A 24,947-nucleotide genomic window follows, 5' to 3' on the forward strand; every position below is an offset into this window, starting at 1 on the left:
TCCGTGTCATGTGTCTGGTGCATCCAGCACAACAAGGACACACACACAATGGCACATGGCTGAGGTGGTCACTTGTGCGTGGTTCTGATTTGATTTTTATTTTTTTTTTAGGCACTGGGAAAGCCTCTCTTGGCACCACAGTTTCATTTTTTTGTGGTTGCAGAAGTAAGGGTGTAGTAGAAATGCAGATGATATGAACTGGGGCTTGTGAGTGTTAAGCTAAAATATGAACAGATTTAATCATGGCAAGCATATAAGAGGGTTCAGTAAATATTTATATTGATAAAACCATTAACAAGAATGGCAAATTCCATCGCACTAATAATTATTATATTGTTTTCTTGTCTTCACCTCACTCCTTCTCCCATGAATGTTTTTCTTAGAATACAGTAGGGAACTTTCTCACCTCCAGGCCCCAGCTGTCTGAAACCCCTCCCAGGCATTCACTGGGGAGGGGAATAGTGGTTGCATGCTAACTCTGGCTTCAGTGGAGTTGTCTGTGTGGCTAACCTCTGCTCAGGAGAGGCAAGATTGGAGAAAAGTGTCCAAGAAAATGGAGAGAATCTGCTGCAAGGAGAATGACAATGCTAAGTAGTGTTTAACCCAGGGAGATGCTGTCTTAGTATCTTTTGACAGGCTCACAAAGATCCAGGAAGGAATTGTCTGTAGATTCATTACTAACATATTTTTGAATTGAAAGAGTGTATTCATCTAATCAGCATCCCTCCAGTTCTTTATCACCACTAATACTTTGGTGCTCCTGGGAAATAATTTTAGTGTTGCCAAAGCAAAGCTGTTATATTTGAAATCCAATTCTGTGCTTCCTTAAAAATATTTTTTTAAAAAAATCAAAGTATTGCAGTTGGCATCTGAGAGAAGGAATATGTCTTGGGTGACCATTTGTTTCTGTTCCAAGTTGTAGGGCAAAGGATTTGGTGTTAAAGTTTGTGTTCTTTAAATAGAGTTATAGACCAATTATGTTTTTGCAAATAGCCCAAAGGGATCTATTGAAAAACATTTGTTGGAATAGGTTTTTTTCTGAAGATTTTAGTCAAAAGCTGAAATATTTTCAAGGTTTTCTGAAAATGTCTAATTTTAATGGCAGTATGGGGGGGCAGGAGGGTGTGTGTCTCAAAAGATGTTGGCAAAATATTTTGGCTAGTTTTGTAGGCTTTAAGAACAAGTTACTTTAAGTCTTTTTTGTTATACATTAGTGACTAAGTGTTCAAGACTATTTAAGGAACTCAAATCCCTCATTCCCACTCAAATTAAAAGCAACTGGGCATTCAGATCCCTTAGTCAGCTTCAGTAGTCTGTAACTTCAGTGTTATTTCGAGATAGCTAATTTGTGTAAAACACACTTTTAAGTGGAGTTATAATTTATCTCGTGGTGGTATTGCCTCACAGTCATAATTTCATGCATGTGCACATTATCCCAATGGACTTTATAAACAAATGTAGGTCATCCCCAAGTCCTCAGGACAGCAAAACTTCTGCTGAAGTCTTCAGAAGCTTTGCTCACGAATGCCTCTAACATTAGACCATGAATACCGCTGTGTATACAAGCAGGAGTCATAACTTGAATGAAGGTCACTTTGGGGAAAAAGCAAGAGCCATGTAGCAGCCTACACATGTTCCCTGCAATAGGCTGGAGAAGAAAATGATGGTTATCAGCTGAAATTGGACAAGGTTATGTGCACAGAATGGGATTATGAACTAGGGGAGTTGACAAGCCTGGCTGGCTAGAGGAAACCTCTCCTGGGAAGTTCTGCAGAATATTGAGTTTGTCATTATTCATGTAATGGGTTACTTGGCAAATATATGAAGACTAAAACCCAAGCCTTTTATTCAAGAATTTTCTACTCTAGGATGTTTTCTCCCAGTGCTTTGATGTTTCAGAATGAAAATGTTTGTTTTCAGTCTGGCTTGATATTGAGCTGATTTAATGTCTTAGAGAAGCTGTTTTGAAAGGTTTCCTTTTTCTCTTTGGATCTAGTTCCCTGGGTGGGTGACATCTCCTATCATCAGTTGGATAGTTCTAAGTTGTGACTTTAGATAAGGAAAACCAAGCCTTAGCATTTTTCTTCTCACCAGAGTTCTTCCTCTATTTCCATTCAATTCAGATGTTTTCCTCTGTATGCACATTTCCCCATGTGTACTGTACAACCCAAAATTTCAGTGTCTTGGAGTCTATTTCCTTGCAGATTAGACTTCTGAGGGAGTTGGAGACCTGTGTCATAGTTCAGGAGGTGCTTTCTCTGCACTTTTTAATTGTCCTTCAGTTGAAGTCACCACTCATAATCCTCCCCTGCCAGGAGTTTGTCACTTCTGATCCCCACTTTGCTCTTTCCTGTAGCATCTCTTCATTGTGGCATGACAGTATCAACGTGTAGTGCTCCGTGGGTTTCCTTCCCAGCTGAAAGACAAAAGGAATGCTTTAGCTTTTCCATGCTGTTCAATGATTTCAGCTGACTTCAGACTCTGCCATTTTACTGCATTGCCTCCCTGCATGGTGTCAGGGCTGCTACAGTGATCCACTGCTGAACACATCAGTGAAGGAACAGACTTTATTTTCACCTCTGTGTTCACTGTAGCACTTACAGCATGCATTATGGCCCTTATCCAAAACTCAGAAAGACTAAAGCAGAGATGCTACTGAAACTAGGCACCTGAAGGCAGAACGAAAACATCAGACCAACCAGTGGGGACACCCAGGGATCTATCTCATTTGTACTCATACTCTTTTTTTTTTTTCTTTTTTTTTTTTTTTTTTTTTTCTCTGTCCTAAAGCTTGTATTGAATCACAGCAGGCTCTGGATGCTTTGTCTCAAGCAAGGATGTTGGAGAATATGCCATTTCTGTTGTTCTCCTAGCCATGTGGTAAAGTAGATGCAGTTCAAGAGCCATCATAGCAGCTAGAATACCAGAATGAGGTAGAGGTGATCCAGCAATGAACAAGCTACAGGATGGTTTTTGTTTTGCCCTTTAAAGGTACCTGCTGTGCTCCTTAAATTCCAGAGAGACTGGAGAACAGCTGATGTTCTGCCTTAATGCTGGAGACTGTGCTGGCTGACCTTGTATTAGCTACCAACCTAAATCTGCTGCAGCTCTGGCTGCAGTGCTCGGAGGAAGATCTGCTCATGGAGCATCAGACTCTGCAATTCCTCCTGTGCCCCTTGCTGGGATAAAACCTGTCCTTTTTCTCTCCCAGTGATTTTGGTGGTAGTTCTTGCAGGGTGGCAGAACCAAGCTCTGGGTAGACACCCACCACTGAAGCCAATGGCAGAGCCTGCAAAATGTTTTCTGTCAGTAATTGGAGTTGCATCACTTGATCTGTTGTGAGACTTGTACATACATGAACACAGACCACTGTTGGCAGTTGTGGGCTTACAGCTGGTGAGGATGGTATAGGAAAGCACTTATCAGTTAAGGGAACACAAGACAAACTTCAGGTGGCCCAGCTGGGCCCCAGGATGGACTCCTTAGGGCCAGCTCAACACAGAAAAATATCATCCTTCAGCTGTCACAGTGCCAGAGGGGGCAGGAGGCTGCTCCAGGGCTGCTTTCCCAGACCTATTCCTACTGTCTGGGTCACCCTTCCTTTTCTCAGCAAAGGGAAAAGCTGATGTGCCAGGAGGTGCTGGTTAGCTCTGTCAGGTGCATGTCACTAAGCTGTGAGCATGCTGCCTCACCTCTCAGTTTTGGGACTTCAGCAGAGGCACAAGGAGCTGCAGACTTCTCTTCTTCAGGGAAGTCAGGACACAGTTCAGTGGGCACAAGAGGATTGCAATGCAGAGGGCTGCAAACAGAAAAGTTCTGCTGTTTCAACCACTAACCAGATAGAAAAAGAATATTAACATAAATAAGCATCTTCAGCACAGCATTTATGGGCTTTGGATACCTATAGAAAACAATGTAGATACACTGCTCCTACACCAGTGCCCTTTCCTCAGGGGCTGTGGGGACAGGAGAAAGGCTTCAAATGTACCCTTCAAATTCAAATTAAGTAAAGGTAGAGCTGGTAATCAAGGGAGTTAGGTGGAAGATCTGTTATTTACCACTCTACTTTTGTGATATGTTCCACATCTAATACCTGTGTCCTGGGAAAGGAGATGTAGAGGCCTAACTTACTATTTCATAAAGGCAAGCTTAGCTGCCTGCTCCTGAAGCTTTTTTTGTCATTCTTGCTCTACTAAGAAGCAGAAGGTGCACTGGGACTCTGGAGCTAGAGCCATCCCCTCCTTGAGATCAGACTCTGCTTCCTGTGTTGAGGCTTCCACAGGCCTGAGGAACACCTTCAGGTGGTGATGAGTCTTGCAGAGGAGACTGTGAGGCAATACCACCACAAGATAAATTATAACTCCACTTAAAAGTGTGTTTTACACAAATTAGCTATCTCGAAATAACACTGAAGTTACAGACTACTGAGGCTGACTAAGGGATCTGAATGCCCAGTTGCTTTTAGCATGAAACTAAATAACACTGTTTGTAAGAAAAACAAATTTATAATGTAAATAAGCAACTATAAATGAACATGACATGCAAATGAATAAAGTTATGCTTTAATTAGCAGATTATTTCTAATCTGGAAGCCTTCCTTCCAATAAACAGCAAGCCCTGACAACAAATCTCCCTTGGTGAATGCTAAGGCAGCAGCATGTTCTGTCTGAGCTCACCAGAAGGAGAACTTCTTTATCATGAGGAGAACATCTGCCTCATGATAAAGACCCAGTGCTGGCAGATCCAGAGCTACATTTTTTTGATGGGAACTGTGGGGGTTTGCTTTTTCCATGCCAGGAGGAGGGAGCTCAGGTGGTCCCTGGGACAGTGAGGATTTTTCAGAGCTGATTCTACATATTGGCTCTGTCTTACCCAGGTAGCTGCAATCACAACCCCAGCTTGGAAGAGCAAGAGTGTTCTAGAATACCAGTTAACACCTTTGAACATATGTTTTAAGTAGTCAATGGCTGGTTCAGGAATGAGCTATGAATAAGGACTTTTGTTTCAAATAATCTAGAAAACACGTTAAGGAAAAACCTTACAGGCTAAAACATTGAAAATATGTTTTCTCCCTCATCTGGAGATTGCTAGGGAAATGTGATCTATTTAATGTTACTTCACTGCCATAAATAATTCCTACCTGGAGCCTTGAAAACTTTCTTCCATTTGTAGGACTGTTTTTTCTCAGGTAACCTGCATATGTCTTGTTCATCTTCTTCCCATATGACGATTGATGGCTTCTTCATCAGCCCATACCTGCCTTCCAAATTAACAAAATATGAGCTAAGTTAGTACATGCAGCTCATTTTTTAATTATATAATGTTGTTTCTTTGAAGACATAACAGGTAGAAATGAAATGTTTTTCCTTTCAACTTCTTATTAAAAACCTGAATGTAACAAGCTCTGTAGCAGCTGTCCACTTTGGGGAGAAAGGAAACCATATTATGCAAGACTTATAGCTGGTTGAAATACAGTTATCCTTGCTCATACCCATTGAAATGTGTATTAAATATGCAATTGGAATTTCAATTATTTTTTTTATCAGTTGCTTGAAGTTATTTTTATGAAAGTTTTGGAAAAGTTTCTGCCAGTTATAGGAAGAGGCAATACAGAATAAGAGGAGAAAGCCCTGCTTGTATGAACCACATAATGCACTTTGAAAGGCTCAGCAGCACACCGTGATGTCAGGTTATTTGTAGAAGGTCAAATCAATTTTATGATCAGACAAGCTTTAGCAAATTACTTTTCTTAGAAGCAAAGCAAGCTAAGTATTTTCCAAGAATTACTCTTGAGGAAAAATCAAATGGCATTTATTAGAAACCATTTCTTCCTGGGACTTGTTCTCTTTTAGGCACTTACTTCCTTTGTGATGGTAAGCCATTGCATCTGCATGTCATGCAGGGACAAACTCAGGTTTAAAAAATTTATACTCCATGGGGCTAAGGAATTGGAATTGAGGCCTGTCTGTCTCTAGTGTAGCGAATAATCTTAGGGAGGAGATTTCTATACATTCACTTACCTAGCTGTAAAAGAGGGTACCAAATGGCTCTGACCCATAGAAATGCAGTATCTACTTAAGGGACTATATCTCCTTTGCACCTGGTGGCTGCTCCAAATTGTCTCCAGATAGTGCACGAGAGGGAGAGGATAAAAGGTAGCTGCTGGCTGTGGAGATGGTTGCTTGAGAAAAGAAGTGATTTGCCTTGCTTTAGGGAAAGAGAGTTGCAATAAGGTATTGAGGAAAGTATCTCCTCGGTGTCCTAGGGACAGCCTAAGGAAAGCTCTCAATGAATTTTTCTTGCTGAGAATCATCCTCTCTGTGCCATGTCTGCCAAGAGCTGTAAAAATACCTGAAAGATGCAGCCAGAGGCACCATGGGTGGTGCTCAGCTCCTGCTATCTGTCTGTTTGTACCAATAATATTGGCCCTGAGAAAAGTGACTTGAGCTGAACCTCTGTTTCACATCTATCCTGGACCAAACTATCTCTCCCCTGGTTTATATCATTATGTCATTCTCCTATATCAGATATTCATCATATATCTCCTTTATCATCCCTGATTAATAAAGATGTATGGTAACTACATTGGGGCTTGCTGTGGTTCATGGCATATCCCTCTGGGAGTGAGCAAAGGCTTTCCTTGTCCCCAGAGTTCTTGTCCCCTTGTTCCAGAGTCTTCTCTGGTTCAGCACTTTGCCTCTGCTTCTTGGAACACTCTGAGAAGGCTTAGTTTTCTTTTGACTGCTATCATGTTTGAGTTGCAGAGTTGATGCTTTGCCTTGTTTTGAATCAGAGAGTGTGAATCTACATGATTGACACAGGCAGACACGACCTGTGCCCCAGGTCAGACAAAAAGTCTGCTAGAGAGGTCTAAAAGAGAGATGCAGAAAATAAAAGGATGACGGTAGCATTCCTCTTGTCATGTCTCTTTCCAGCATACAAACATTTGGTAACTACACTTCTGCTTTATTACAGACTTTTTTAAGAGGCTGTAATTTTTTTTTCTCGGATTTCTGCCTGCCTTTTTGTTTTCCAGACCTTATATAATGCCACTGCTGTCTGTTGTTCTTGAAGGAATTGGGGACAAGGGGAACAGTCCCTCCCTTTGTGGTTTGGTACCTTGTAATTTAAGCATGTGTGGTTATTGGAACTGCTCAGGAATTTCTCATTAGTCTGTTTACTCATTGGAAAATGTGGTCTCCATAAATTGCAAGCAGGATGGAAATTCAAAAGTCTCTGAGGACTAAAAGCTTTTCCAATTCTGTGCAAGTCTTGGGTAGAAACAAAAGAGCGAGAATGCATTTTTAATATATGTAAATATGAAATCACAAAGGTGGCCAAAGGACTGGCAAGTAACTTGAAAGGCATTTTAACTTTATATTGATGACATCTCAATTTCATGATGATCACTTAAAATGGAAGTGGGGAAAATAAGATTCTCATGGAGGACAGGCACTTGGGCTTTTACAATAAAAGGACAGTTCAAATACAAAATTTGTATTTGGATGGGCTGGAAAAAAATCAAATCTTTCTGGGCTATTATATTTTGCCACAGCTCCAAGGCTTAAGTGGACTTGTGCAGTGCCTGTGTTGCATTTCCACCTTTAGGACAAGGCATAATGGAACTTAAACAACAATGCTGAGACCTGTAGGGAAAAGCCTATGGGGAAATAGAGAAACCAGTTAGGCATAAATGTCTGGTTTAACTACTGATGACAAACTTCATACAGGAGGAAAGAAAATTACTTTTCATTGTTAAAAATAACTTTTTTTAAACAATGGGCTGATTAGTAACTTAATCTAGTCTGGGATTAGAAATGAATGCTACCTGGCACAGCTGCTTGTCAGGATAATTTCATATCAGACAGCTCATAGGTTTCAAAGTATTTTGCCAAACCAGGGCATTGAACACTTAATACTAACAACAATAATAATAATAAATATAGTCCCCAAAACAATGGAAAACCAGCCAAAGGAAGTTTCTGGTTTTTGGATAATTTCTTCATAACAAATAATTTAGTTAACCATAACAAAGCCTGAAGTCTAAGAGGTTTTCACCAGCTGGGGTTATATTCAATAGTCCTGAAAAACAAGTGGATTTATTTACTTTTAAAAACAAAACAAACAGACAAAACCAAAACCCCAGAAAAAACCCAACAAAACAAAACCAAACATAAACATATAAACACAAACAAAAACCCCAAAAAACTCTGGTAGCAGGTCATTGCCTGGTTTAAACTGGTGGAATTTTGGGGGAGACAATCTTTAACCCAACATGAAATTCAGGTCTGTGCTGGGATTTTCAAGACTTTCAGTACCACAGGCTGTATCTGCCAGACATTTTCTCCTAAAGCATCCCCCCCTCTAAGCCCTCCCCAGCAAAGCAGAAGAACAAATTAATGCCAAGATCAAAGCTCCTGTAGCTGGGCTGACCATAGGTACAGCCAAGTCCTCTGTGCTGCAGCAAGGAGAACTCTGTAGAGGAGTTTGTTCCTGCTCACCTTTTCCTACTGAAAATGTAGCAGCCATTAATTCTGTGTTAATTCTGAGTTTGCAGTATAGTAAGTGTTAGAAAAAACAGTTTGTCAGTTGAATGGAGAATTTCAAGAGAGTAGATTTAAAAGAAATAATCTACTCTGAAACTCTGTAATAAAGTAATGTATTTAGATATATCAAGGGTTATTTAATTATCATATAATGATATTCAATGTTATGAATATTCAGTCTTACTATATGATTTAAATTAAATTTCTAAGCATATGCCTGGGACTCAGAAGGTTTCTATCTCCCGGTGCTGTAAAACGGGAAGCTGAAGTTTCAGAAACCTTTTCTTTTGCTTGATTCCCTTTCCCTGTCAAAACTGTACTCTGGAAAATTTTCCTACGGGCTTGAGGTGAGGGGTGGATTGAAAAAATATAGGTATACACACACTCCAAATATTCTTTCTGACAAACTGCATTATTTTGAAGGGAGAAATGGATCTGAAAACTCCTGGAGCTTTAATACTGGTATTTTTCCAAAACATTTCTCTAGTTGTTAGCTGACCAACTCTGGTTCATGAAAGACAAGGTTTCTAAATGGGTGCAAATTTAGACTTTTGTTTGGGACATTTTACAATTAGCATAAAGGTTGTGTCACGTCTGCAAATATTTCCAGTGACTCACAGAAGCAGAGACTTGTTTAGCATTGTGCATGAGTGACAAATAAGTAGTTTACCAGATAATTTTGTTTTTATTTTACCTTGCATCTCTGATCGTATCACTGCAATTGCATCAAAATGTGTTGATTGTTAGTTTCAAGAATGACCTGTCATAAATACAGATATCTTTCTGCTGATCTCTAAAAATACTCTTCAGTCTTGCGTGGCTTAGTGATAGATGGAGCTTGGAAATGAAAGATTTGTCTGGGGTTTGTTGTAAGATAAACTTACACCATGGCAGTAAAATTCATACGAGCTAAGCAGGGGCAGAGTGAGGATGGTGTTGCTTTTGGATGCTAAAGGTGGCTTCTGACAGAATTGAGGAGCCAGCATTAAGTATCCAGCTACCCTGGGCTTACTTTGGGGTTTTATTAAGAAATTATGCAGTTTTATTCCTGTCATCTGCAAACATAATGTTTGGAGAAAAGCTAAAAAAGATCATGGCAGTGTATAGCTCTTTAACCTCCTTTTCTTTCTGTAATATGTGCATGGCCAGTATCAGTGATGAGCCTGGCAACATGTTCTGAATGCATGCAAATAAAATAACTCACTTTTACTATATGGCAGACCAATATGCATTTTTTAAATTATTGCTTAAAGACCTTGGTTTGCAAACAGAAATTCTCCAGCCAGCAACAAACAGATAAAGTACTGATGTGCACAGCAGGGCTCAAGGGTGCCTGCTGGATTTTCCAAGAATCCAAACTTGCAGTTCATTGCTGAGCTCCCACTTTCCCTGCCCATCCATTTCCACATGGTTGGCTGCCTGGTTTGATCTTTTAAAATCTTAAGTTCTCTGGGCTATAAAAAGTGAGTCAGGCCAGGTGTCCAGACTGAGCCCTGCCAGGATTAAACCCCAAAATCCCACAGAGTCTCAAGGACATTGCCCGGGATGTGAAGTCTCAGCCCCTTCCAGCACACAGCCTTCCCCTTTGGTCCAGCAGCAACATGATATGGGAGACAAAGGTTTCAAACCCAGATCATCTATGTACACTGGCAGTGAGTGAGGGGTGGAGGAGAGAAAGTGTTGGTGCAGCTTTCCTGGATTGTGTAATGCTCTAATAGTGAGGTTTTATGTATACATCCAGGGCTCTTTGCAGAGTTGTCATCTGCTGAAATGAGAATTACAAAAGCACTTCAGGATAATGAAAAACCTCCCCATAAAATGTGCAGAGGTGTGAATGCATAGCTTCTTTTGGAAACAGAATAAAGCACATCACCTACAGATGATGCATTTTTTCTTATTTTTAAAAAGAAGCTTTGAATGGGGACCTCCCCTTCATTCTGAAGTAAATCACTCCTCCCAGACTTTAGCTTCAGAACAAGATCTGTTTTCTCAGTCTGGGTTATTTCATATCCCTGATGGCTTCTGTATCAAAGTGCTCCTATAGTTCTGATGAATCCCCAAGAGACAGGAAGGCAATATAGTTGCTAGCCAGTTTTTCAAAGACTTCTGGATAACCCATATTAAAGGCACAAACGCATAGCTACAAAAATTCATCATTTGACTCATAACTCCAAGCATACTCATTTGCAGCCTGGAAAATGGCCTGATTTATCCAAGGTGGGCTGGCATTGTTGTTGCTGAGTGATGTTAAATAATGCAGTACTTTTTAAAATTGCATGAGTCCAGAATTTCTTTAGCTTTATTCATTCATAGTTCCTACTGCCTTGTAGTTCACTGCAGTCAATGATTATCACATCTGTTTGATCCATCTCTGAAGCGAGTGGGAATGGAAGGTTGTGGTGACTCTTCTTTGTTCATGCCATGCACTAAGCTATATAGCATTGCAAAAGCAACCTGAACTTTCCCTCTGTTGTGAGTTTAGGAGCTGACCACATTGGCATCCTTAGGAAGCAAAATAATTTCTACATCGCTTCTGCCACACAAGGGAGTGGTTCAAATGTCACTCTCCTGTTCAGGCCCCCCATGAGGATTTCTGGATCTCAGTCACAAGAGTGCTTTTATGGACCAAACTGTGTGACTAATCAGAGTAGGTGGGTGCTGAGGGAGAGGTGCAAGGTAAATGAAAGCATCAGGAGAGCACTGGTAACAGCAGCCCTCTGCAGAACTGAACTGAAAAAGTAGCTTGATCCTTAGAAGAAGTGGAGACTGTCCAAGAGGTCATGGGGCTGCTGAAAGCCTTGATGCTTCAGCCCACCCTATAGTTCTGCCAGCACTTGAGCAAGCAGCCTTGAGCAAGTGACTGCAATTGCATTCACTCCCCCTTGCCCAGGATTATCTGCACTTGCACTGCTAGTGTTGCTCCCCTTACAGCTCTGCTCAAAGAAGAGATTGCATGAGTGTCCCTTGATGTATAGAAGACAGTAATCAGCTGGATTAACTAAACCCACCTATTTAAATTGCTTAAATGATCTCAGTGATCTTGACTTGATTGACTTAGGGGAACTTTATAAGACTTACTCTGCCAGCACACCAGGATGAGAACAGATGGGCAAGGGTGAAAGTCCATTATGGCCCAGTCCTCTATCTGTCCTTATATGAGGCTCTCTCCAGACCTTTTGGAGAAACACTGGTCAGAAACACCATGGGGAAGTGGAGGGTGGGCAGTCTTTTAGATATTAGACCAAAGATTATTCAAAAATTAACAGTATTAACTTGCATCAGTTATTTCTCTACTTAAGAACACAGTGTTGTCCTTAATATTTAGAGGGAAGCTGTTAACATATCAAACAATCATATGAAACCACAATATGAGTGGTCATGCCATAGTTGAAATCAAGCACAAGAAATGAAATCCTGACCCTCTGAAAATCAGCAGGACTACTGCAAGCAGTTTCAGCATGGCAGAGATCTAAATGCAGAGAGGGCAGCAGTGTTTCTTGTCTGGAGAATCATCATGGTGCTTTCCCTGTTCTGTCTTGTCCTGGCTGTGTAATTCAGGGAGCCGAACTCCATGTGGACTGGCAGGGCAGGGTCACTTGACAGCTTCTGGGGGCTTGCTCTTCTTGGTAAAGGGTGAGGCAAACAGTTTTTTACCATGGAAAGCCATGGCACCATAAATACTGATTTCACTTAGCCCAGCATCTGTTGTGGTTGTCTCTGTGGTAGGTGAATTCCAAGCTACTGTGGCAATGGAGGCTAAAGCAATTAATTAGCCCAGCACTCTGGCTGAGCTCTTCTTGCAATAGGTCAGGTTGCTGTCTGTTGTGTCTTGCCCATCTCCACATTTTTTCCTCCTTGCCTTGCCCCACCCTCCCTGCAGTCAGTCCTGAAAGTTGTGAAGCAACTGCTGACATTTCCAGGCAAGGTGCCCGAAGAGCAGCAACATGGAGCAGCAGTTTCTCAAGCGTCTTGGTCCCAGAGAACCTGAACAGGAGGCCAAGAGCTCTTGCAATATTTGATAGTACAAGCTCAGCTCCTGGAGATGGTCAATTAAGACTACTTCTCATTTTTTCCTGTATCTTTTTGACCTCCTGCTCACAGAAATCTTATGCATCTATTCTAAAGGCACCAAAACCTAAAAGCCAGAAGAACCAAAAACTTTTGATGAATCAAGTTAAGCTATCACAAAACATGTATTATGAATTCAGAAGGGGACCAACTTGCATTTGTATCTTTGTATTACGGTCCCCTTAGACCCAATAGCACCTTAATTATACTGTCAACACAAAATAAAGGTGTTAGTCTACTTGAAAATTGTTTGTAGGCCTGTCTAGATTATTTTCACTCTCAAAAGCATTTTAATTCTAGAAGTAACCATGTTTAAGGGATTCTCTCTCCACTGTGTCCCTTCGGAAGGCATTTAAATGAAGTTGAAAAGCTCTGTTTGTACTAATCAAGAGTCTTTGTGCTTACACTTGCAAAGTTAAGGTGGTAAAAATTTCCTATGGAGATAATTTATTTTTAAAAATTAGGAAAAAAAGCACACAAAATTTCCTTTCTTCGGAAAGCAAAAATTGCACAGATATGAAGTGCATAAGAGGAATTTTTAAAAGTAGAAAGTCGTATAATGGTTCTGCGGTGTTTGTCACTCCAGCCCAAAGTCTCTTCTCTCCTTGTCTAGATCCTGTTGAACAGATTTCCTTTGCATGTAGGGGTCTACCAATGTAGTCTTCCAATACAGTTTAAATTGGGTTTTTTATCAGTTCACATTCACCCAACTCATGACAAAAATATTACAGCAAATCTTGCAGAATAAAACTAGCACTCACTGCAAACTGTTAACAAACAAGTTCAAGAGAACTGTGATGTTTCTTTTTTCTTTCTTTCCTTTTTTTTTTCTTTCTTTTTTTCTTCCTCCTCCCCTCCCCCCTACCCTTCCTGATGCACTGCTTTGATTTGGCATGCAATTGGGTCAGCATTTGGGGAATATATTTTTAAATCGTCATCTCTGATGTGCATGCTGTGCAGGAGTTCCTGAATGCAAAACCTCATGGATCCTACAATAAGGAAATCTGTGGTAAGAATAAATAAATAAATTTAAAAAAAAAAAAAAGACTTGCAAAAGCTTTCAGCTAGCACAGTCCTTAAGGTAATCAAAAGCAAAAAAAAAGACAGTTACCACTGGGCCAGATCCCCATTTAATAAAACAGCACAGGCCCACAGAAGTCACGAGCTCCCACGGAGCATGAATGGTTGAGAAAGTCTCTGTTGTTCATTTCCAAAGAGGAATTTGCTGATACTTAGCTCTAGGCATTGTCCACACAGGCAAGATACACCAGAATACTTTTACTAGTGTAAATTAGCCTAAAAGTTCATGCAAGAAGCTGAATGCTTGCTCTGAAGCCCTCTGTTGATGTGCAGGGCATTCGATCCTGCAGGCTGCTAGTGAATAGGAGGGATGTATCCTGGGCCATGCAGAGTCACCAGGAACTGACCACAGGCACTTCTGGTCTGCTGGATGTTTCTGAGGAGAAAAGCAGTGTGAGAGCTTGTGCTGCTGGGTCCAGAATAGCTGCAGTTAGCAGCAGGTATTGGCTAGGGCTCCTTATCTCCTCTCTGAATGGTGCCTGCAGTAGGGGAGACTTCGTGGTGCTTGCCCTGACTGCCACAATTTCCTTCATTTGCAGAGCCTGGGAGCACAAAGGAAACTTTCTGTAATGGGCAGCAATATGAAGAGTCTCGTTAACTGTGATGGTGAGGTGCAGATGCCCTCAGAGATCCCAGCTCAGTGTGACAAGCAGAGAAGCTGCCCTAGGGAGACCTCAAAGGGAGCCTCAGAGGAACCACAGACAGAAGAGTAAGGAGGGGATGGATGGAGAAGCTGGAGAAGGAAGGAGTCAGTATAGGGAAGTGGTAAGAAAGCTTTGCTGCTCATACATGCCTTAGGTATCCAGTGGATACCTCACAGTGGAGGAGAGGGTTGGCCTCTTGTAACCCTGCAGGCAATGAGTTACAGCCCTGATGGCTGAGCGTTAATTTTCTGTCACTCTCCAGAGGTGTAAAATTATGGCTGTAAGGACAGAGATGCCTGGATAGCAGAGCTAACTTGGCAAGGGCACGTACCAGTCTGCCCATTGGCACCTCTCAGAACCTATAAAGAACCCGGGTGATTCCCTAGCTACCCCCTCAGTAGGACACCTACCTGGGGATGTTCCTTTGCAGGTTCCTTTTGGTCCCAAATCCCCACAGTATGGGGGGATTCAGTATGGTTTGGAGAGAAAGCGAAAACCTGTCAGCCAAATCTCTGGTCTGCCTTTTTCTTATGAATTACACAGCAGGCAAAAAGCCAAGAGGGATCTCACATTTTTTAATCCAGAAGAGGTTAAAAATCAGACACATTTCTTCATCTCAGGCCACTGTCTGAGTCTCTCCTCCCCATTATTCATCCCTATGTTTTTTACTTAAGGTGAGTCCAGCTGTCTGTGCCCTGGTAGATCCTTCTCCCCCTCAAGGTTGGACTTGATGATCTCTGAGGTCCCTTCCAACCCAGCCAATTCTATGATTCTATGATTTCTTGGTCTACCTTGCCTTCCTCCGGTGACTGGGGTCTACTGTATCTCGTGGCATTTTGCAGCCAGGAGAACAGGGTGGAAAAAGCAAATTTCTTGTTTGCACAACAAAATGTGATGCAGTTAGAGTGTTATAGCCCATTTCCTTGCCTCCCTCATTTACTGATGAGCTACAATGATCTCACAGTCTCATGCATTTTGATTTCTACTGAAGGCATAATCTACAAGCTTGCCCTAAAAATTACCTTTCAGAGGTAAGCTGCTTTCTATGAAGGTTTTCATTGTCTTCTGATACTCATCTTCAGTCATGTGGAGCTGGGCTACTTCTGTGCTTGAAAAGCACTGCTCTTCGGTAGCTGTCCTCTCATCTTGAGCAGGCCAGTGTACAGCAGACACCCTGAAACCTGCTTTATCAAGGTTCCTTGCAAGCATCCTCCCAATGGAGCTGTTGGACATGAGAATTACAATTGCTCTCCCTTTCACATCAGTATTTCTCACCACAACACTGGAGGAGATGACAATGAAGCAGGTCAAAAACACGATGGAAATGCATGCAAAGGCATAAAAGAGACAGGAGAGGGTCATGGTAAGTAGTAAGTCTATGGCCAGAAAAAAGCAACGCTGCAAGAGGAAAATCATCATTAGAAGGATTAGCTGCCACCTCCTCACTCGCCAGTGAGCTGAGAAGTCTGCCCAGAGTCCCCGTGTGTGACTGCGCTGTTATAAAGCCAGGCAGTGTTGCAAAACGTGTGGAGGCAAGTCACAACCCCTCAGGGAAGATGAATCATGGCTGGGGATAGAGCAACAATGATGATTTTCAAACCACATATGTTTTCAGGAGAGAGCAGTGCTGTGTTTGTCTTGGCTTTGCTGTGAACTTGGATGCCCTGCTAGGCTGAAATGTGAGGTTTCATGTTGTAAGATCATTTCATCATGTGTCGTCGTTAGGGCCAATGATGTTTCCAGATTATTTTAAAGCAGCCATTTTTAAGGGATTTCTTAACCTTAGTACGTGCCTGGCATTGGGAAGCCATGGAGCAGAAATTATCCTCCTGTCTTCTTGGCATATTTAGTCTCTTGAATTTATCACTCTTGCTGGTGCTATAAAATTTCAGCAAGACTGGGAAAGGACTCAGAACTGAGAATCCTGCCCCATGCAACCAACTCATGCCTTACTGTAAAACATACTGCACTAGGAGTATCATCTGCCTGGCCAGAGGGACTGCATCAGGCTGGGAGAAGTTAACTCATGTTCTAATAAAGAGAAACGAGCTGAGGGCAGGAGAAGGAGCTTTTGAGAGCAGAGATTTTAGGGAGAGTCCTGCCTGTTACTCTGGCTGGCAGAGCTATGCCATGTCAAAAGGTGGATTTATCCCTGCCTGCAGCAATGCCATTCGAATGTGGAGCAGGGCTACAACTGTAGCTTCTGCAGAATCAGGAAGAGCCAGGTAGACTTAGGAATGAGACTGGAAAAGGAAAATGCTGCATTGGAAATGTTCAGCTAATCTTCAGCAGCAGGTCAGGAGGGAAGCTCCCATGTAAGCTCACAGCTTCCCAGCACTTTTACTCCTTTTCCTAAAGCAGCCACTGAGATAGGAGGCAAGAACTTTCCCCTCGTGGTCAGGGTGGAGGTGTTGCTGTACACCACTAAACCTCAATATCAGAATCTTAAGTGTTCTGATGTACAGGGTCTCTCCAAGAAGGTGTGTGCTTCCAGGTGTATTTTGTTGCAGGTGGGTGTTGTGTTTATTCCCCACTCTAACTGGAAAGGTACTGGAGCATGGGACAGTCTGTCAGTATGACCCACACGTGTTTTACTGGTCCTTCTTGTTCACCCTTCATGCAAACGTGCAGGTCCCATCTCACGGGTAGGTAGCATTGTGCTGTCACAGCAGTTCAGCTCCAGGCACTTTGGGGCTGGAGTTGCTGCAGGCTGCACCCCAAAATCACCCTGTGCACCCCACCCAGCATGTGTATAAGCACACAGAGATGTATTTGAAATGGACAAAGGGATGTAAGGATCCTGTTTGCCTTGAGGTGGGTCCTGAGCAGTGAGGGGCAGTGGGGCTGTGTGCACTGATGGGCTCATTTCACTAAATGCTTTTAAAAACCTTTGAGACCTTCATGCCAGAAGACCGTGGCCTGCAAAGTATGTGATGGAAGAGGACTAGGTACACATATTATTTAGCAGATTGCAGGTGTCACTATTTCTGGAACAGGAGCTGTGACAGCAAAGACCTCTCGTTGGTGCTGACTGAGTGGGTCAGCAGGACCCAGGTGGTCCTGGCCAGGCTGTTGCGTGTCTCAGCTGAGGTGTGGGCTGGGCAAACTCCTGTCTTTTTTGCTGCCCCCCCGAAAACATAAATAAAAGAGAAAATCCAAAACATTTGCACTCCCAGCCTCCCTAAACTGAGCACAAAAACCCCTCGTGCTGCTCTAAACTGTGAAGCCCTGTGTACTGAGGACTGTCCTGGTGTGCCGACAGATGAGAGGGCCTTCAGTTGTCTTCCTCTGTGCCCAGATTATTTCAACATTCCCCTGCCAGCGACACGGGTTTGAAGGTTTCCTTGCTGCGCTTCAACAAGTATTAATTTTATTTTAATTATTTTTTCCGAGTAAATACCATTTTTGTGCTCTTTCTCAAAGGGAAAAACTTTCTTCCCACCCAGGGAGACGAGGAGCCCCTCGGAGTCTGACCCTGCCCACTCCCCTCCCGGGTGGCCGGCGCCGCGGTGGTTGTGGGGGATGCGGAGCCTCCGCTCCCGCTCCGCGTTGTGGCGCAATGGCGCTCCCTGCGGGCCCGCAGCGGCACCGCTCGGATGGGCCGGGGCGGAGCTGAGTGGTTCCGCGGCTGCCGGCGAAGCCCGAGTGTGTCCCCGCTCCATCATCGAGGGGTTACCCTCAGCCCTGGGTCCCCCCCGCCGCCGGAGTGAGCAGTGGATGCTGGAAATCCCATCATCCCCCCTCCCCAGAGCTGCTGGTGTCGGTCCGGCGGTGTCCGAACCCCTCCCTCTTGAGATGGGGATTGATGAGGTTTCCATCATCCTTTCTCTGGACTAACCTTTCAGATCTCGCCCAGAAATTCAGTGCTCTAGTTTTAAAAAAATCAAACTACCAGCTATCCAGAATCACTGAAAAAAAAAAATAATAAAAATTTTCTTTTTTTTTTTCTTTTTTTTTTTTTTTTCTTTATGAAGGAATAATTTTGGTCTTCAGTAATTGTTAGTTGATGAATATGCATTAATATGAGTGCCTTTAATATTTAATATGCATTAATATTTTGCCTTTAGGAAACAGTTTAAAATTAGTGATTTTTTTTTTTTTCTTTTTTTGTCCCATCACTGTAATGTCTGTTAAGACCTCAGGCCTGCTCTGGTGTTTATCTAACCATAGTCGTAAATATATTTTGCCAGTAGGTGACCCATGAGGCAGGAGTGACATATCCACTAGCTCTGCTGCTGGCTGACACCCAGCTTGGGTTTTGCTCCATAATTAGTAAGCTAACTCCTCCAAGGGATCCCACTGCATCCTCTACTAAATGGTATTAATCCTTGGGATGCTCTGTCATTTTACTCAGCTGATTGCTGTTTTCAGGCCTGGTCAAGAAATTACTGATTAATGCTCTACTACTGCAAGGGGTTTGATGTTTCTCATGGTAAGTAAGAGAATTAAATGAATAAGACTGTGAAGTCAGCTCAGCTATTCAGTCATTCACTTAGGTTTGCTGTTCCTCTCAGAGAAGGCAGCTGGTTGCTTTCAGCAGCGTGGTTTGGGATTTCCTCCAGGGCAGAGGAGCTTTTGTGCTGAAGATCTCACAGTGGCCTTGAGTCTGATTGCCACTCCTTCCACAAATCCTTGTGTTAGAAGAGACAGAAAGTCACCCATGCGATCTGTCTTTGGGTCAGGTGACTTCAATGGCAGCTGCAGGAGAAGGAAAGGGAGGAGCAGAGGAGCAGGGATTTTGAGCAACATGGCTGCTACATCAGTCAACCGTGCCTCAAGCTTGGCCTTTTTGCTGGTGCTGGACAAGGGGTTTGTGTCAGCAGTGGCAGCCGTGGCACCAGAAGATGAGCAGGGAGAGACAGGCTCTGACTCAAGGTAGCCTCTTTGCTTTGCAAAAGGTCTCCAGCCGAAAATCAGCTTCTGCTTGCTCAATGAGATGATTGGGATGTTGCTGTGATGATTGGAAATAGTTGTTGTGGGAAAACAGAGACCTGCTTTGGCTGCTGAGCTTGAGCCTTCTGTTGGAGAGCAAACAGTGATCTTTTGGAAAGGTTAGATTAGCCTTTATTTGGGGCTTGCCAAAATTCCTAGCCACCACAAAAACGGGAAAAAACCTTTGTGGAGGTTCAGCATCTGTCAGATGTGGCTTGATTTGACTATGTGGATCAAAATCCCTGTTTTAGGGAGCTGTGTATTTTTTTAAATCTTGAGAGAGCAGTTAAACTCTGTGTAATGAGATATACTTAACATAAATCTCTTTTAAGCAGATGAGAAATCCCTGATTATTTTCTGATCAAGACCACCATTGCATTCCTGATGTTGCTGACTTATCAGGAAAAGTTATATTTTTCCTAAAAATTATACCCTGTCACTTGCTGAGGTTCAGGTTTCAGGTTATCAGAGTCTTCTTTTGGATGCCCTGCTGCTTCCTGCATTACTGTGGACAAAATGATGGGCTTCTAGGGCAGGAGAAAACGGAGCTGGAGACATGAGTTAAGGGTCTAATCACCCTTATAACTCAGCCCTATTACTATTGGGGAAGGTTTATGCTGCTGGTTACTGAGGGTGCTGGTTGTTCTCCATCCTGGGTTTGGCCTATTTTTCTATTAATTTTATGAATTGGCTAATTTCAATAACAAAAAATTTACGTTAGCTTTGCAATGGTTTCCCTATGTTCTGGGTTTATTCTGTTGAGGAAGCAGAGGTACAAGTTAAGTTTTTCTGATTTGGGCTGCACTCAGGAGAGTTTCAGAGATATAAGAGCTTAAAGGCAACTGTAGTGAGAGCAATCACAGTCCCATCGGTGGTCAGCAGCTTTTTGCAGGCACTCTAGCAGCCTTTGGGAGCTGTCAAGAAAGTAACTCTTATTGAAGATGCTTCTGGGTTTTTTCCTCCTGTTTGATTTAAATCCTTACTGCAAAATACTACACCTGAACAAAAGAGAACCAGGAAATTCATTTTTCACTGGATTAAAATTTCCTCACTGAATGAAAACTGTTGTTTAAAGACACAAAGTGGGAATAAGGATTAATTTTTCCTTGATCTCCTTCATGTGTGCTTTTTCTTCTTTCTCTCTTTTCCAGTAGAATCACAAAAAGAGGAAAAATTACACTTAAAAGAAAAAAGATGGAAAGAATAAGAAGGGGGGAAGAATTATAGTTGCTTTTTCTTTCATGTCCTTTCTTGAAAATTTTTTTTTTGCTAGTAAATTTGAGATGATGTTTTGATCCCTGTTCAGTTAGTCTGGAGAACTTGTATGTTAAGTAATGAACAAAATATTTTTATCTCGCATAGTGCTCTGATGTGGTTTTTGCCCCATTCTTCAAATGTTCTAATCTGAAGTGAAAACAGTTACAAGCTAATGCATTTTTTTTCCCATTTGGTACCCGTAGCAATAATTGATGATAATAAAATAATGCCTTCACTTCTGATCTGGCAGTTCAGTCTTCCTTAACTCTTAAAAAAGGTCCCAGTTGCTTATTAATGGAGGCATCTGAACATCCTGTGACATTTGACACCATTTTGCTATTCTCATCATGAATCTAAAGAAAACTATCAGCTTGTGCAGATACTAATGCCCTAGGTGTTCCACTGCAATTCATTAAAATACTGACCTATTTATATATCTTAGTAGGTGTTCTGGTCTAGTAAAAATGCTTCTCCTTTTTTTTTTTTTTTTTTCTAAAAGCAAATTTCCTTTCTTTTAAGTGAGGCCTCTTTCTCACTGTTAAATACTATTCAGTCACAGCATGCTAATCGTGTTGAGCTGGAGCAGAGATGAGAAAGTGAAAAAGGCAACTAATAACAAGTGGTACAGCAGCAAAATGTAATGTATGGACAGTAAGTTTGTGACACACAGAGAAGTGTAGCACTTTGTGGCACCAAGAGAAGTGTAAGGACATAGAGCCCTCAATGTGTGAAAAACTATGTGTGAGCAAATAATTAAAGGGCATGCATATCACAGAGTCAAAATTATTCCACAGACCTGTGATTATTGCTTTTTCAGTTCAAATATTCTTTTATGCCTCAAATATGTATGATTTTTTAAGTTTAAAAAAAAAAAACAACGAATAATCTGTAAAGATTTTCAAAACCTTCACAGACATTATCAGCCATTTTGGGGTTAAGTTAAAACAAAGTTGTTTGTTAATTAAATGGACTGATAGGTTCCCAGCAACAGAATACCTGTGTCTTGCCTCATATTTTGGCAGTGAGTTTCTTAGCTATAGAGGACTTACAGTAAAATTTTAATGGTAGATCTCACATATTGGTGCCTTCCCTTAAATGCTCCTCTGAATTTGATCTAAAATCCTTTAAAAGGTCAGCTGCTCCTAGACACTATTGCTTGCAGAAATAGTCTCTGTTGGTTCCTTTCCCATTCTTACAACCTTCTTCCTTCTTGTCTGAGCTCTATCCTGACATGACTGCCCAGCCCAGGTTTATGTTGGCCTCTAAGTTCCTCTCTAGAAGTTCTCAGGACAGAGCCAGAGACTGATCCATACTCCAGGAGACTCCCTCCATCCAGAGCCTCACTATGCCTCTGATTTTCTGGAATCTACCCCTCACTTTCACTGGAGCATGCTCTGCAGCCTCTTAATGACTTGTATATCTGCATTTTTCCATTTCTCTGAGCTCCAGCTCTAGGTTGATCCATGGGCCAAGGAGCCAGTGTGTCAAGTGCTTCCTTATGGCTGTGAAAGTTCTTCTAAAACAGAAGATACTTTGCTATAATTATGATTCCAGCTCTCATGGTCTTGATAAATAATTTAGGTTGGAAGGAACCTTTGGTGGGTGTCTAGACTGATGTCCTCAGAGCTGATGAAAAACTACCAAGAGTTTTGTAAGGAAGGTCTCAGAAGCCCTCCGTCTGTAGACACATTCAAAACCCAAATAAACACAGATTGGGGCAACCTGCCCGACCAAGCATGTCGGACTACATACTCTCAAGAGGTCCTTTCCAACCTCAGCCATTTTGTGATTCTTTTAAGTATCATGTTTGTGGCTATCAAGTATTCTCTGTGTGTGAATGAAAGCTCCTTTTTGATTACTGACAATAATCCAATGAGGGTTTATTTGGGAAAACTAAATAGTGCTGGGAAATACACTTTCCAGTGCTCTCTGTAAACCCCCTGACTTGGGTGGAGGTTACAGGGGCTCCTTTGTGTTGAAGAACCTCGGGTCAGTCTCAGGGCATTGACTTGGCACTAAAACCTGAAAAACCTTGAAGAACAGAGACCCCCAGTGGAGATTTATCAAGTTTCACTTGGCATGAAAATGTTGATGTTTCACTCTAGAAAACCAAAACGCTTGTCACAGCAGGAATGCTATGGGAAGAAGTTCTTTCACATTTTTAAGCTGACCTTATGTACCTGGTGTATCTGTGTTGTTTGGGAAACCTAAACAGTAAAGTAAGTCCCTTCCATAAATGTTTTTGATATGTTATGTCACCCTGTTTTCAAAGAAAACGGATATATTTATAAAGGAAAAAATTACAGCTTTCATCACATAAATTGTTTATTTCACAGTTGCAGAAATCATTCAATGACTTTAGTTTGATGAATGGAAAGATAAAATTAAATGTACAGAGAAAGTATAAATAAAAGTAGAGAAGAATTAATCAGAACAACATTAATCACTTAGAAATTCAGGCACTTCTTTCTCTCTGTCAGCTGACCTAACACAGGACATCCTACATTTCTCTGCTGCCTTGCACACTGGGCCTTTAGCTGCAACTACCATCTCTTAGTCATGTTTTGTAAGATAAAATAAACCCTTCTCTCATTCTAAATCCTGTGTGAGCCAGTATTATCCCTTTTCTGCAGTGGAGAAAATTAGGTCAGACAGGAGAAATTACTCGATGGAGGCCACCAGGGAACTCTGTGTCAGAGTGACAATTAGGGTTGGAGGAGCCTGCAGATAATCATTCAGATGTTTTCTGCATCTCTTACTACACTGGAGAAAGCCAGTAGCATCACGTCCTTTTGTCATTTTAAAATGCTTGTTAATGACAATAGTGGGTTACCTCCTGGCTTTAGTACTTTTTTAAATACTTTTCTTAAAACTGCCATATAGCCCAGCTCCTAAATTTCATTCCTATTCAATATTAACATTAATGCAGATTTGCTGACTTGGGTTTTTCTTTAATGTACAGATATCAAGTTGATTTAAGCTGGAGGAGAAGCCATATTTGGGAAACCCTGAGCATCATGTTTAGTCAGAAGAATTATTAAATGCAGATAAAAAGACCAAACCAACAAACAAAAACAATCAAACAAACAAACAAAAAAACCCAACAAAAAACAAAAAAAAAAAACCCCAAAACAACTAACCAAACCAACCAAAAAAAAAAACAACCCACAACCCCCCCACCCAAAAAAATTATTTTTCAAAATGGACATGCTCTGGTATTTGGCTTCTCATTTCTTTCCCCAGCATGATGACAGATGTGCTTTCTGTACTTACCATAACCAAGCTTTTCTTGAAGGTCAGGGGTTGAGGATTCAAAAATGGAACCTGACTGAAATTAAATTCCTTTTGCCTGTCAATATGTTCTCTTGTTATATATACGAGTATATATCAGAAATATTTAGTGGTTTCTGTTGCAGAGGCTTGCCTGTGCAGGATAACAAAGAAGGCGCCCTGCAGTGAACTGAGCAGGTAAAATAAATGCTCTGCTTTGGATAAGCTGTTGCGAAGGATTCTTCCAGACAAAATCCCTCTTTCATAATAACAGTCAAGTGTGTCTTAGGGGTGGTTCTCATCTGTGATGATCCAAAGTTTTACTTGTGTTAAACCATGACAACTCGATTTCATGTCTTGTCTCTCCTCCCAAAGCGTTTTTGGGCAATTTATTGAGCAGCACCAATGGTGTCAGTTTTGATGAACAGTCTGGCAGAGTCAGGTCTGAGTTTGGAAAAGATGGTGTTTGTGTGGGCACTTGGTTGTAGTTTTAGCCCTCTTCCTAGAATCCCAGGGATGGAGATTGTCCCATCCCTGTGAACAGGTCACTGTCCCCAGCCATCCTGGTGGCCTTGCTCCAGCCTTCTTCAGAAGGCGCCAGAGTACTGCGTGTTTTCCATATATACTTGTCTGGACTTAATTATTTCACTTGAAAAATCTTAATTACTCCTACATGGATGAATTGTGATCTTCCAGCAGCGTTTTTCTGAGTGCTGACTTTTCTGGCCCAACTCCCAGTCAGGGTTTGGTTCCTCCAGAGGGAGCAGCCAAGCTGCCTTTCTGAATTTTCAAGATATAGCTTGTAGTCTCAGATAAATTACAAACGCTTGTGTATTTTCATTTTGTTTTTATACTTTCTGTCTAAAAACATATTGCTCCAGTGCCTCCTTCTTGCAAGGAGCACAAATCCCACTCCTGCCTGGCTAACATCTCCCAAGTCGCCACAAAGCCAGGCTTTCAGGAGCCCTCATCAGAAATAAGACCTCTTTATCTGCCTCCCTCTCTTGCTGGTATTGTTTGAGAGAAGTGGTGAAATGTAAAGCAGAGCATGCTGAGAAGCCTTTAATCTCACTGATGCAGACATCCTTTGCTCCTCAGTGGGTCTGCTCCCAGGCAAAGTGCTGCTGAAGCTGTCTCTAGCTGTTCTTCA

The 24,947-nt window shown here is 41.9% G+C and overlaps 1 long non-coding RNA gene across 1 annotated transcript; it reads right to left on the reverse strand.

Moving 5' to 3' along the window:
* Nucleotides 1-254: 254 nt before the first annotated feature.
* LOC139794552 (uncharacterized) lies at nt 255-15,825 on the reverse strand. Its single transcript, XR_011725172.1, has 4 exons — nt 15,361-15,825; nt 5,141-5,260; nt 3,693-3,799; nt 255-2,416 (listed from the first exon to the last, which is right to left on the reverse strand). It is a non-coding gene; the product is annotated as an uncharacterized lncRNA (long non-coding RNA).
* Nucleotides 15,826-24,947: the final 9,122 nt, after the last annotated feature.

Source organism: Heliangelus exortis, chromosome 3, assembly GCF_036169615.1.
Source record: "Heliangelus exortis chromosome 3, bHelExo1.hap1, whole genome shotgun sequence".
In the NCBI taxonomy this organism is placed as follows: Eukaryota; Metazoa; Chordata; class Aves; order Apodiformes; family Trochilidae; genus Heliangelus; species Heliangelus exortis.